At 59.3% G+C, this 13,372-nt stretch overlaps 1 protein-coding gene across 1 annotated transcript in view; it reads left to right on the top strand.

Annotated features, from left to right (window-relative positions):
• The first annotated feature begins 1,798 nt into the window (after positions 1-1,798).
• The window catches only part of TRPV4 (transient receptor potential cation channel subfamily V member 4), a 30,774-nt gene continuing 19,200 nt past the window's right edge, over positions 1,799-13,372 (top strand). The window contains exon 1 of the mRNA XM_041003506.1: positions 1,799-1,850. The gene's annotated coding sequence lies outside the window, so the exon portion shown is untranslated. The remainder of the gene's footprint in view (positions 1,851-13,372) is intronic.

Here is a 13,372-nt window from a genome sequence, read left to right as displayed (position 1 = left end):
AGAGAGGCTCCAGCCACAACCCCCACCCCAGCTGTGCTTGAAGAGTGAACTGATTTTTTTAAAAAAGACTTATTTATTTTTATTACAAAGTTGGATATACGGAGGAGAAGAGACAGAGAGGAAGATCTTCCGTCCGATGATTCACTCCCCAAGTGACCGCAAGGGCCGGTGCTGCGCCAATCCGAAGCCGGGAACCAGGAACCTCTTCCTGGTCTCCCATACGGGTGCAGGGTCCCAAGGCTTTGGGCCATCCTTGACTGCCTTCAAAGGCCACAAGCAGGGAGCTAGATAGGAAGTGGAGCTGCCGGGATTAGAACCGGTGCCCATATGGGATCCTAGCCCGTTCAAGGTGAGGACTTTGGCTGCTAAGCTACGCCGCCGGGCCCAAAGTGAACTGATTTTTAAAAATATTTGGGGCCTGGTGTGATGGCTCAATGACTAAATCCTTACCTTGCAAGCACCAGGATCTCACATGCGCACCAGTTCGTGTCCTGGCTGCTCCACTTCCCATCCAGCTCCCTGCTTGTGACCTGGGAAAGCGGTTGAGGATGACCCAATGCCTTGGGATCCTGCACCCGCATGGGAGACCCAGAAGAGTCTGCTGGCTCCTGGCTTCAGATCAGCTCAGCTCCGGTTGTTGCTGCCACTTGGGAGTGAACCAGTGGACAGAAGACCTTCCTCTCTGTCTCTCCTCTGTGTAAATTTGCCTTTCCAATAAAAATAAATAAATCTTAAAAATTTTTTTAAATGTATGTATTTGAAAGGCAGAGTTACAAAGAGAAAGGAAGATCATCTCGCCACACCTTCCTCCCTGAATGGCCAGAACCAGGCGGGCCAGAGCCACGCGCCAGGAACTCCATCCAGGTCTCCACGTGGGTCCTTGGGTCATTTTCCACTGCCTTCCCACGTGCATCAGCAGGGAACTGGTTTGGAAGTGGAGCAGCTGGGACTCGAACCTGTACATGAGATGCTGGTGTTGCACATAGGGGCTTAACACACTGCCTCCCCACACGGACCCCTAAGTTACTGATTGTTAAGGTTTGCTTCTTTGTAAATGTTTCACACTTGGTGGTTTGAACGTGCTATTTCCAGCCCATGTTTGGCTGGCTGTCTCCCTCTCTCCCCACCAACAGTTCTGAAATTTCACTTTCTAGCAGCTCACACTCAAGGCAGCCATGGGCTTGGCAGGTTGATGGCAGTAGGAGCTGGCTCAGCGTTCGCTCTGTTTACCGTGGAGCACTCGCTGGGCTACGCAGGTGGTTGGGGCTCTCAGGGTCCCCACCTCGTGGGGGACACGGAGGACTGAGCCAAGGGGTTGGCCCTGGCTTTTTTCACAAGCAGTGCCCGTGGGAGAGAGCTGCCTGTCGTCAGAGGCATCCAAGAAACTCACCTCCAGGGAGGCGGCAAGCTTGGGCCTTGGGGTTCCCTTCCATGCCCACGGGGGAAGAGTGCGCTGCAGGGCAAAAATCTGAAGGCTTGCGCTCGCGTTCCCTGGCGGGGCGCACTGTGGAACGAATGAAAGAGTGAATGAACGAGTGGGGGAATGCACGGGGCATGACCCTAAGAGAGGGGGGCCAAGGTGCCAGTCTGAGCTCCTCTCCCAGGCTCCTGGTTGCCCAGCAAGTAAACTGAAGTCCGCTGCCGGAGCTGGAGCTGGAGCCGGGGCCGGGCGCAGAGGGTCGGCCCGCCAGCAGGTGCGGTGGAGACCGTGGGGTGGGCGTGGTGCCGGCCGGCCGGGGGCGGCGCGCGGGGTTGGAACCCGAGCCACGGGAGGAGCGACGCGAGGCCGGGCGCCGGGACTCAGGAAGCGCCGCGCTCCCCGCCCGCCGCCGGTGCCCGCTGTCCCGGAGGTGAGTGTACCCGCTGCCCGGGGCCCGGACCTGGTGGGGACGCCACCGCCCAGGGGCCCGTTGGACCCCCTCCTGGGCACGTCTCTGCGGCTCTGGCGGAGGGCCCGAGGCTCGCTCGCTGAGGTCCCGGCGTGGGGCCCGGGGCGGAGGAGGCTGGAGCAGGGCGGGCGGGGTCGGGCTGGATGTCCTTGGGCTGGGCTTGGCCGCCAGCTGGTCTCGGTTTCCTTGCCAGTCTTGCCCCCCACCCCTGGGCGCCTCTGTGGCTGAGACGCCCCAAGGCAGTGAACTTAAGATCCAGGGGGTCTGCAGCCCACCTGGGGGGCGTCCCCACTCTGGGAACTTGGCAATGAGATCGGAGGGATTTGGCCTCTGCCTGAGACAGAGGAGATTGGGTGGTGAGGCTGCCAAGGCCACTTTTGGGGGCCGTATTCCTCAAAGGGGCCCACAGACCTTTCCCAGCGCCCTGCCCAGACCCGGGTGGCTCCTGGGAGGTCCCTGAGTTGGAGGAAAGACCGCTTATGCTCCCCACTCGCTCAGAGATGCCTGCCACCCACCCAGCCACCTGGATTGAGCTTCCTGCTGGCCCAAGCCCTGACCCCTGCCTCCCCACTTGGGAAACTAAGGCCGATTTCAGCTTAGAGGTTCAACTCTCAGGACTTCCTGGTACCCCTGGCCTGAGGGGGAGCCTGGTGCCCACAGGGTGCCCTTGGGGTGGGCTGCGTGGGACTGTTCTGCCTCAGAGCCCTCCCCCATCGCCCCCACGATGTGCATGCGGGAGGGGGGCAGAGTGGTGTGCTGATGAGCCCTGAAGCCAGAAGCAGGTGTCACCTGTGAACTGTGTGCTGGGTGGCCAGCACGCACACTCAGCCGACAGAGGCAGGGCACATGCGCACACACACGGCCGCGGGGGTTCAGACCAGGTGTGCAAAAGCAGAGGGAGGGTGTGTGGAAGCAGAAATGGGATGTAGCCGTGGCCCCCTTGTGGGCCTTGGGCCAGGCAGGTGTTGGTGGGGATCACGTGTTGAGTGCAGGGGGGCCCAAGAAGAACCAGGGTACTGACTGAGTGCTGCAGGAGCCGGGAGAGGTTTGCACAAATCCATGCAGGAGTGGAAGAAAGGGCTGGCAGGTGTCAGGGACATGACAGCCATCGTCAGCCAGCGGGCCAGCCCTGACATTGTCTACTGCATGCTATTAGCCAGGCGGGACCAAGCCTGACCCAGAAGGCCCTCAGGTTCTGAGCTGGGAGAGATGCAGCAGGTTGTGTGATCTGGAAAGTTCTCGCTGGCAGTGGAATGGCAGAGATGGGGGAGGGTGGCAGACAGGTCAGGAAGCCGTCCCAGCCCCTTGGGCACCTGCCGGGTGGGGAGAGGGGCCACAGGGGGACTGCACAAGAGGGAGGCCAGCTGCTCAGTACAGGCGCACAGTAGGTGCTCAACAGACCACCAGTGCAGTCGGCCGTGGCCATCGGCTGAACACGCCTTTCAGAACAGGTCCAGGGCTCTTGGTCTCCTTCATGGCACCGTCTCCACAGAGTGGGTGTCCCTCCCCGCCATGGACTCCCCCTGACACTGCTGTATGCCTCACTTTCCCTTCCCTGAGTGAGAGGTAGCCAGGGAACAGCTCCCACCCCACCCCCACCAGCCTCTTGACACAGCAGGGTTGAGGGAGCCTGGAAAATGCTGACTTCCTGTGATCCGGGGTGCCCCGCTTCACTGATTCCTCCCCCTCCCCCGTTAAAGATTAATTTGCATCACTCAAGATAGGCGCCGTCCTGGGGCCCCCGTGGCCGCTGCTCTGGATTCAGCTCCCAGTTCAGGCTGCTCTTACAGCCACAGCCCCGTGGGGGATGTGTGCCCAGCCCTGAGCTCAACAAGCCCATGATGTTTGCATATTAATGGAGAGAGTACCCATTTTCCAGGGAGGGAATACTGAGGCCTGGAAGGGGTATGACGTCACCTGCGAAGGGTCTTTCAACAGCTGGGAATCCTGTTGGTCTTGTTTCAGAATTAATGTGTTCTCTGTCCCCTTTCTTCTCTCTATTTCTCGCCACCCCAGGTGGCCTGTCTGCTGACCCCATTTGTCAGTAGTTCAGGGTCCAGGGAGAGAGACTCTGCCACTTGGAGGTAAGCACCTGAATTGCTGAGACAGGCCTGGACTCCCGAGGGAGATGCCCGGTTTGCTCATCTGTGAAATGGGTTTGCAGGTCCCTGTTGGCAGGATGCCTTTGCCACAGGCCCCCATCCACCCAGAGAATCCTTCTGTGCCAGCAAGGGGGCAAAACCAGACTTGCACGAGGCCGCATAATATTTCCGGGCCTGGACTGAGCGCCAGGAGCTGGCATCCTTTCTCCTTTCGCCTGATTGGTTCCTGCAAACCAGAGCTTGCACCTGCCTGCCCCAAGCACCAGCTCCTGGGTCCCAGTGAGCGCCCTGACTTCTGTGGCGTCGATTTGCTCATCCATGCAGTGGACACGCTAGTGGCGCTGGCCTTGCTGAGTGGAGGCTACGGTCTTCAGCATGGCTCAGAGTGGATGTCCACCCAGAGGGGATAGGACAAGAGTGCTTGGTCCCATTTCACAGCTGTGGAAGCTGAGGTTTAGAGAAGGATGCAGTGTACCCAGGGGAGACCTGCTGGTTTGTGACAGGGCTGTACCTGGCAGCCTAAACTGAGTGACCATTGTGTCCTCAGGTCTCTGAGAACCTCAGTGGCTGACTCAGCTTCCTGCTCAAAAGGCTACCTCAAACCCAGCCCTCTTGGAGTCTGACCCAGTTCTGCCTCTCACTGCTGTGTGGCCTCAGGTAGTGACTTAACCCCTCTGTTCCTGCAGCAACCACTAAGGTTTGTTGGAACTTCACTTGGGTGGGCTTGGGGCTTTTCTATCCTGGCCTGAGCTGTCCTATGGTCCCATGTGTGCTAGCACCATGGCCCAGTGGGGATGAGGAAGGGAGATGAGCTCTCACTCCCACCGTGACTTCCTCTTTGCTGGAAGCTGGCCATTGGCTTCCTGTCGCTGGGCTCCCCTTTCTGCCGGAAGCCCCCCACCGCTGCGGGCTGGGTGACTCCCCGAGGAGGTCAGGCTGCCTCTCGGAGGGAGCCTGCTTCCTCGTTGGGAAGGGAGGGTCCCGGGAGAGCAGGCTGGACGCATAGGAAGCCCTGATGGTTGTGCCAGTGGAGAGGTCAGGGCCTTGGGGAGGCGGGCTGGGCCGGAAGGGGCTGCCTGTGTCTGCGGGTCCAGAGTGAGTAAGCCGCTGCTGCTGCTGCCTGGCTCCGTACAAAGGGCTGCTCAGTCTCCCCTGCTTCTCCGGCAGGGTGGAGTGGCCAGGGCCCTCCTACTGCTGCCGCTCCGGGTGGGCTGACCATCGGTGGCACAGCATTGATGTGTGTGTGTGTGTGTGTGTGTGTGTGTGTGTGTGTGTGTGTGTGTGTGTGTGTGTGTACACGTGTTGTGCGTGTGTGCACTTGGGGGTTGGACCCCGTGAGCTCTGGGGAGACCCTGGCGGGTGAGGATGGGGATGGTGGGCATGCGGTTGCCTGGCCTTAGGCCCAGTACAGAGATGGTGGCAAGAGAGTACCTGGAGATGAGAGGAAGGAGGGAGGGAAGGAAGGGGAAAGGGGGAGAAAGCAGAGGACAGGCAGGCAGGTTCTTGTTTGAGTGAGTGTCCTGGCTGCCCCAAGCCTCAGTTTTCCTTATCTGTGGAATGGACTCATGATGTCTGTCACCTTCACAGGTGTGTTGGATCTCGTCAGCATGGGGGCACATAGCAGGTGTTTGCTAAACTTCAGGACGGAAGGGAGGAAGCGCTCCTGCCCCTTGGTTGGAAGGAGATCTGTCTTGGACAAAGTGACTAAGCCTGTCTGGCTCCTTTTGATGGATTCGTCTATTTGTTCATTTAGCAAACACTAGGACACTTTAAATATGTCATGGAAAATAGAGCTGAAAGATTTATGGGAGCAGGTGTTGGGTCACAGTGGGTTAACAGTCACTGCTTGGGACACCCGTGCCTCCCAGCAGAGTGCCGGGGTTCAGGTCCTGCCTCGGCTTCTGGTCCAGCTTCTTACGAATGCACCTGGAAGGCAGCAGGCGATGGCCCAAGCCCTTGGGTCCAGCCTCTCATGTGGGAGACTAGGATGGAGTTCCTGGCTCCTGGCTTTGACCTGGCCCAACCCTGGCTGTGACAGACATTCGGGGTGTCTCTGTCACTCTGTCTTTCCGACCCATCGGCCCATGAGGTCAGTGTAGGGGACAGCGTGTCACTTTGCAGACACTGGTTAAGACAGCCTGTGTGTAACGAGAGTTGCCCAGCTATGGTTCCTCACTCCAGCTTCCTGCTGGCGCAGGCTCTGGGAGGCCATAGGACCCTGGCCATGCACGGGGGTGACCCAGGCTGAGTTCCCAGCTCCCAGCTCCAGCCCCTGGATGTGGCAGGTATTTGCGGGAGTGAACCAGTGAATGGAAAAAAAAAAAATGCTGACTTCTTAGTGCTGACCCTGGGTAGAAATCAGAGAAGCAGTGTCCTGTTTGTCCTAGGGTTCGGCCAAGACACGAACTCCAAGTGCTTCTGCCTGCAGCATCCCAACCCCCTTCCCTGTGCCAGCTTACCTAGTGAGTTCCACGGGGCCTAGCATTTGGAAGGGTAGTCCTTGAGAAGCCAAACTCAAGTGTATTTTTAAAAATATTTACTTATTTTTACTGGAAAGGCAGAAGTACAGAGGGGTTGGAGTCTTCTATCTACTGGTCCACTCTCCAAATGGCCACAACAGCTAGAGCTGAGCTGACCCAAAGCCAGGAGCCAGGAACCTTCTCAGGGTCTCCCACAGGGGCCTAAGGACTTGGGCCATCCTCTGCTGCTTTCCCAGCCCATAAGCAGGGAGCTGGATGGGAAGCTGAGCAGCAGGGACATGAATCGGAGCCCATGGGGGTTGTCAGCACTGCAAGTGGAGTCTTAACCTACTGTGCCACAGCAGCAGTCCCTCTAATGGCTTTTAAAAGCAGATAGTTGGAATTGCAGCCACATTTTGTTCCTGTTGAGTCGTGACACCCCCCCTCCCCCCAGTTCAGTTTGCGCATCTGTGGAATGGAAATAACGACACTGCTGGCCTCCAGTGAGAGGCGAGTGAGTGTGGCTCGGGGCCCTGGGCCGACCTCCATCCTGCCACACCACCCGCCCTTAGCAGCTCCTGCCTCCTGGGAGTGGAGCTGGTGGTTTCTAACCAGGAGAGTTACCATGTGGCTGGCAAGAGACAGAAGGCGCTGTGTGCTGCGAGCCAAGGAGGGAGGCCCAGCAGACAGGGTAGGGAAGGCTTCCAGGCGTCTGTCAGTACCACGCCGGCGGGCAGCAGGCAGGCAGGTGAGGCAGGTCGGGGCAGGGAGTGGGCCTCTCTCCTTTTTGCTGCCTCGGGCTCCCGCCCCACCCACTCACCCCCTCGCCTCTGGGTGGGCAAGCACGGAGCTTTTGCATGTGGGTAGGAAAGTGTGTGCAGGTGTGTTTGCGTGTGGGTCGGGGGGGGGGTGCCTCAGTCTCCCAGCTGGGAGAGGGGACGGCGTCCCCACTGACAGCCCTGCAGAGGGGATGTGCAATAGGAATGGGGTGACGCGGAGCCCTTTGCCAGGGCCATAAGCTCTGGCTGCAGAACTGGGCAGTTCGAGGCTCCCTGGCATCTGCTCTAGCCTCTCTGGGACCCTCTACCCACCATGGTAAACTGACGGAAGCTTCCCAGCTAGTGCCAAGCTGGAGCTGGGTAGGGGAGGGGGATGTTCATGGTGCCCGGGGCGCTGCATGGTGACGTCAGCTCTTGGATCCTGCAGCCGTTGTGTAGTTGTTTTGTTTTTTTCAGCGAGAACATGAATGCTGTGAGCCTGGTGTGATCATGTGTCCATTGTACAGATGCAGAGACTGAGGCCCAGAGAGGCAAAGGGGTTTGCTCAGGCCAAATGGCCCAGGGAGTAGAACATGGACTGGGCAATGTTTCCAACTCTGAGCCACGTAGGAGAGGGGCTGTGTTGAATGCCCCTCTGCCAGTGCCACAGGGAAACTGAGGCCTCCCCTATGGTGGTGGTGATGAGGGCAACAGCCACACATTGTGGTTCCCACACTGACCACTCAGCCCTTCATGGTGTACAAGCCTGTGGCTGGTGAGAGGGATACAGACAGGCATTGGCACTAATTCTAGAATGTTCTCATAACCCCCCAAACGAGCCTTTTTCCCTGCGAGTGGCTAGCAACTCCTGTCTTGCCAGCCCTGGGCCACAGCGAGTCTGGCCCCTGGGCTCACAGTTTTGCCTGGAGGTCTCCATCTCCAGGCCAGGGGAGCTTGGGCGCCAACGGGTTCCTAGGTGTACCACCCAGTGTCCACCCCGGCCCACCCAGCTAAGGGTTTGTCCTCTGCAGGCTCAGTGAGTCACCCCAGAGCTGCCCCACCCAGGCCCCCTCCTGGGTGGGGGGCAGCCGGCAGGACACTGGGGCAGTGTGTACCCAGGACAGGAGGCCAGTGTGCTGCAGGCAGGAAGAGGGCTGGGCTGAGACCTGCTGGGTAAACACAGGCGGCTGGGGCCAGTGCCCGGTGTGGCATGATGCCCCTTGCTGCTGCCGCCACCACCGCCACCCAACAGGGGCTTGTGAGCTGAGCCGAGGGCAGCCAGGCAACCTGGCAGGCGGCAGGTTTTGCTAGGCCGAGGAGCTGAGTTCCCACTCGGCGACTGCTCGGGCTCAGGATGCAGCCATTCCCTGGAGGTCACTCCTGCCCCAGGGCCCACTCCTTAGGTCCCTGTCCCAGCCCTGTCCCCCAAAGCCCAGGTACCCAGTCTGCTGGTGGCCACCATCTGGTCCAGTCCTGTCTTGGCCCCAAGGAAGCATTCTGTGTGGGGTGTGGGGGCTCCAGTCCGTCCCCTGATCTCATTTGATCTCACAGGGACTCCGATCATCACTGAGACCCAGGAACATGGAGGATGTAGACCCCCTATGTTCCCCCATTTCTTCCCTCAGTCCCTAAGTCCTTGGGAAGTATCTCAAGCATGCAGGTACTGATGGGGAGTGGGGCATGAGGACCCTAATTCCACTCCAGAGGGATGTTGCCTCTCTGAGGGGTGGGGCTGGGCACCACTGCTGCTTTCTCTCCTGCTCCACCCCCAGCTCTCTCTCCAAGCCCGATCCCACACAGGCACTGCAGATGTGTGCCAAGGTGTGTGTGTAATCGGGGGATGTGTGTAATCGGGGGCCAGAGGAGGGGGTGCTGTGAGGAGGTAGCAGGAAGCGTAGTGGCTCTGGGCGTGTGTGGGGGGGGTGCACAGGCACCTTCTCCAGGTCTGCTTCCTGGTCATCACCCCAGCTGCCTGTCCACCTCGGGGGGGGGGGGCCCCACCCCATTTCTTCTTGTCCTTTTTTCTCCTAAGGCTCCAGGCCCCACCACCCCCCAGGCCCCATTCTCTGTCCCTTCTCTCCCAAACTCTGCCCTCAGGCCTGAGCCTACATCCTGGGCTGCCTGCCCACCCTTGGGCACAGTTTTCAGGGTCCCTAGAATCAGAAAGCAAACTTGGTTGATACCCGCTGGGCCCATGATAACCCCTGGGCACACAGTGGTTACAGCGGAGTCCCCATCTCTGGGGACAGAGCCCTCAAAAGGGCCAGGAGTGTCTGCTTCACTCCTGCTCAGGAAAGTAAGGGAGGCGCAGGCTGTTGTCCTGCACACAGGTGGTGCTCAACAGATGCCTTCTCGGGGAGGGCACTGAGAGAAGCAGCTCCCAGGAGCCCATTCCCCACCACTTCCTGGAGCCCTGGGTGAGCCCTGGGTGAGGCGGCCCTGCCCGCCCAGACTTGCCCTGGGGACTTAAGCGGCTTTCCTCCGTCACAGTCATGAAAATCAGCAGGTTGGGATTTGAGAATATGTGGCCCGGTTTCCGCAGATGATCTCCAAGACCACCCCCCTTACTGCCCTCCACAAACAGAGCCAGGGTGAGCCAGTGGGAGACCCCTGAACCCTGGCGAATCATGGTGGGAAGTAGAACAGGCGGCTACACGCAGTCACGCAGTGATGTCAGGATAGCCGTGTAGACCAGCAGGTGGCACGGGGCGGGGGTGTCCTGTGTGTCAGCAGCTGGTCCCAGCCAGCTCCCATTCCCACCTCAAGGTCAGCCTGTGTCCTGCCTGTGTCCCTTGGGCCTTTCCTGGGGCTCAGCACGTGGCGGATGCGCAGTAAGCTTTCTTGGCTGAGGAGGAGGAGGAGGATGGTTTCCAACTGACTGTGCCCCAGGACCCTGGGATCCCAACTTTGCTGGGTACACACTGCTCTGAGCCCCATTCCCACCCCACCTTGCATCCAAACCAAGAGCTTGGGGGCTTGACATGTCCACGCGTGCCCCTGTGATGACACGCATACAATACACTTCCGAGCTGTGCCCCAAATGGGCGCCATGGCCAGCTTGGTGCTACTCCCTACATGGGGGGCCCTAAGATGGGGTGCCCGGGGGCCAACTTGGCATGAAAACCTCCATGCCTCCCCACCCCCACTCCTGGAGGTGGCTCACCACGGTCCACACGCATGTACACACACATGGAGAGACAGGAATCAGCACGGCATTCACAAACACACACACACTCACACACACACACACACACACATCCAGGAGACACGCAGGACCCCCAGGCAGCTTTAACCCGGCTCCCCGCCTGTGCCCACCCGCTGTCTCTCCCAGGCCTGGCACGGCTGAGGAATGTGTAATTACAACCTCCGGGGCAAATGAGAACACAGAGTAAACTCTTTCCCCAACCACAGAGAACCGGGCAGTGCTTGGGGAGGGCACAGCCACGGAACAGCAGTCCCTGCGTGCATGTGTGCGTGTGCGTGTGTGTGTGTGTGTGTGTGTGTGTGTGTGTGTGTGTGTGTGTGACACACACACATGCATGAGTCTGTAGGTGCCTTTGCACTGGGGCGTGCACACTCTGGGTGTGGGTGGCATGGTCGGTAGGAGTGCAGTGCTAGGAGTCCAGAGGTCACCTTCAAGGTCATTGACTCCCTGTGAACCTCTGGCAGCTCAGTTCACCTCCTCGCGTTGCCCCCAGGCTCCTGTAATAGATTTTAGGGGTGCAGGGGGCTGCTCTACAATCCAGACTCTGTGTGTGGGGTGTGTGGGGAACAAGAAGGGGGACAGGTGAATCAGGGCCGGGTGGCCTTGGTGACAACAATGAAGAGCGAATTTGAGAGCCAGAGTCCATTGTGTGATTCCCCACACACCTGGGACTTGCCTCCTGGAAGCCCTCCAAGATTGGCACTGTCATTGTCCCCCATGCCCCCACCCCCATTGGGCCGGCGGAGCAAACTGTGGCTCAGAGTAGTTTCCAGCAGCCTGGCAGCGATGCCCCTTCCCTTGGGGCATTTGGGAAGCTTGAACGAGACCCCACCAGGGCTCAGGGTGGTACTTGGCCTGCTGGCTGCTAACCTGAAAGGTTCAGGCTGCCTGGGCTGTGCAGCCAGATACCTGGACGTGTCTTTTACCTTGGGTGGCCTCAGGCAAGACATTTAACCTCCCCAAGCCTCAGTCTCCTCATCTGTGAAATGGGAATGGCGGCAGCTGCTTCCTGCACGTTATACCTGTGCCTTATACCACGTGTCGTGCCATCCTCCCGTCCTTGATCCGGTGCAGTGGTGACAGCCAGATGTGTCCCCTGACATCAGTGCCCCACATGCCTGGTCTGGAGTCATCCTGTAGACAGGATGAAACTGGGGGTGTGACATGCTTGGACCCGAGCCTGGCTGACGGTGGCTTATCTGGTGACAGCCGTGTAGTCCTTGGACTCTGAGTAAGATCATCATGGGACTTGCCCACGGCTATGCAGCAGCTGACGTCAGACCTCCTATTTTGAGGCTCCCGGAAATCTGGGGAGCCCCTTAGGGGAGAGGGGCTGCAGGCATGTTGTGGAGTTAGAGGGACCCTCCCGGGACCCTTTTGTGGCTTCTGGAGCTTGCTGAGGTGGGGCAGGAGGAGACACATCCCATGTGGCCCCGGGAAGTACCGTGGGCACAGGATTGGCAGCAGGGTGGGGATATACGGTGCCTGATGCTGCTTTTCCTTGCCTAGGGCTCCCAGTAGGGCCGTGCCTGGAAGGATAAGTCCACCTGCCTAGGCCTGTGTCCACCCCGCCCTGTCCCCATCCCCACAGGTGGAGACCGAGCTCTTTTCTCTTCCTGGCTGGGAGGTGGCAGTGCTGAGCAGGTATCAGAAAAAGGAAAGAGGCAGAGGAGGAGGGGTTGGCTTGGCCTGGCTTTATCTTGTTTAAGATCTGTTTCTTTGACAAGCAGAGACAGAAAGGCCTTCCCTCTGCTGGTTCACTTCCCCCAAGTGTACATAGCAGCTGGCTGAACTGGGAACCAAGAACTCCATTCTGGTCTCCTACATGGGTGGCAGGAGAACAAGGGCTTGGGCCTATCCCCCTGCTGCCTCCAAGGCCACAAGCAGGGAGCTGGACCAGAAGTAGAGCAGCCAGGACTTGAACCAATACTCTGATAGGAGATGTCGAGGTTACGAGCAGCAGTGTAACCCGCTGTGCCACTGTGCTGGGCTTTTCTGATGGGAAAACCAAGGCCTGATGGAAGACATGGATAACCATGGCTGAGACAGGAACTAGGACTGTTGGAACCTGAGACGCTGACCCTCCTGCCCCCTTAGGGGACGATGAATGACTGTGCCCCCCATCCGTTGAACCCCTGGGGTAGTGTTGCCCAGGCGTGATCTCTCTGAGAAACAGCGTGACCTCTTCCCTCCACACACAGCTGCGTGGCTGCCTCAGTGTTTCCATCTGCGAAGTGGGGGCCTAGGGAAGAGATGCAGAAAGGCTTCCCAGAGAAGGGGACACAGGTGGGAGTAAGCCAGGCAGGAGCGGGGAGTAGCAGTGCTGTGCAGTGGATTTTATGCACCGGGCAGGGGCAAGGAAAGCTTCAGCTGCTGTTCCCCCAAGGGTAGGACAAGGGTGTGGAGGTGGCGCCAGCTGTGGTGGGGACAGCTGTGTTTGCTGCACACTTGCTTTGTCTGTGGGAAGCAGGGGGTTAATGGTGCTGCTCCTTGTGTACCAGGCACAGTGCCAACTGCCCCCCTTCCCCGCCACCCGCATCCCAGCCAGGGGTGTGCTTCTCCCTTGGGGCATGGATACCCCCCAATTTGCAGATGAGAAACCAAGACTGGGAAAGGCTCGCTGTGGCTCCGAGTGAATGGAGCGTGCATCTGAACGCTGCGCTTGGGGCTCTGGAACTGGCCTGTGGGGTCAGGAGGAACCCCTCTTCCAGGACCAGGGTCTGATGTGGCCTTGCGACCTTGCCTCCCACAGCGTGTGCCCCTGCAGGAGCTGGTGGGGCTGGAGTTGCCAGATCCCTGAATGAAGCTCCTATGGCAGCTCCCGCCCCAGGCCAGAGGCTGACCGCATCTGGGAGTGGCCGCCCCAAGCCCCTGTCATTACAACGGTGGCTTTGAAGCAACTGGCAGTGGTGCTGTTTTCCCATGTAGGGAGGGGGTTTCCTGGAGCCCCCATTACCAA

Source organism: Ochotona curzoniae, unplaced genomic scaffold, assembly GCF_017591425.1.
Source record: "Ochotona curzoniae isolate NIBS_2020 unplaced genomic scaffold, NIBS_Ocur_1.0 scaffold_274, whole genome shotgun sequence".
NCBI classification, from domain to species: domain Eukaryota; kingdom Metazoa; phylum Chordata; class Mammalia; order Lagomorpha; family Ochotonidae; genus Ochotona; species Ochotona curzoniae.
This window is presented reverse-complemented; position numbering and strand designations above follow the sequence as displayed.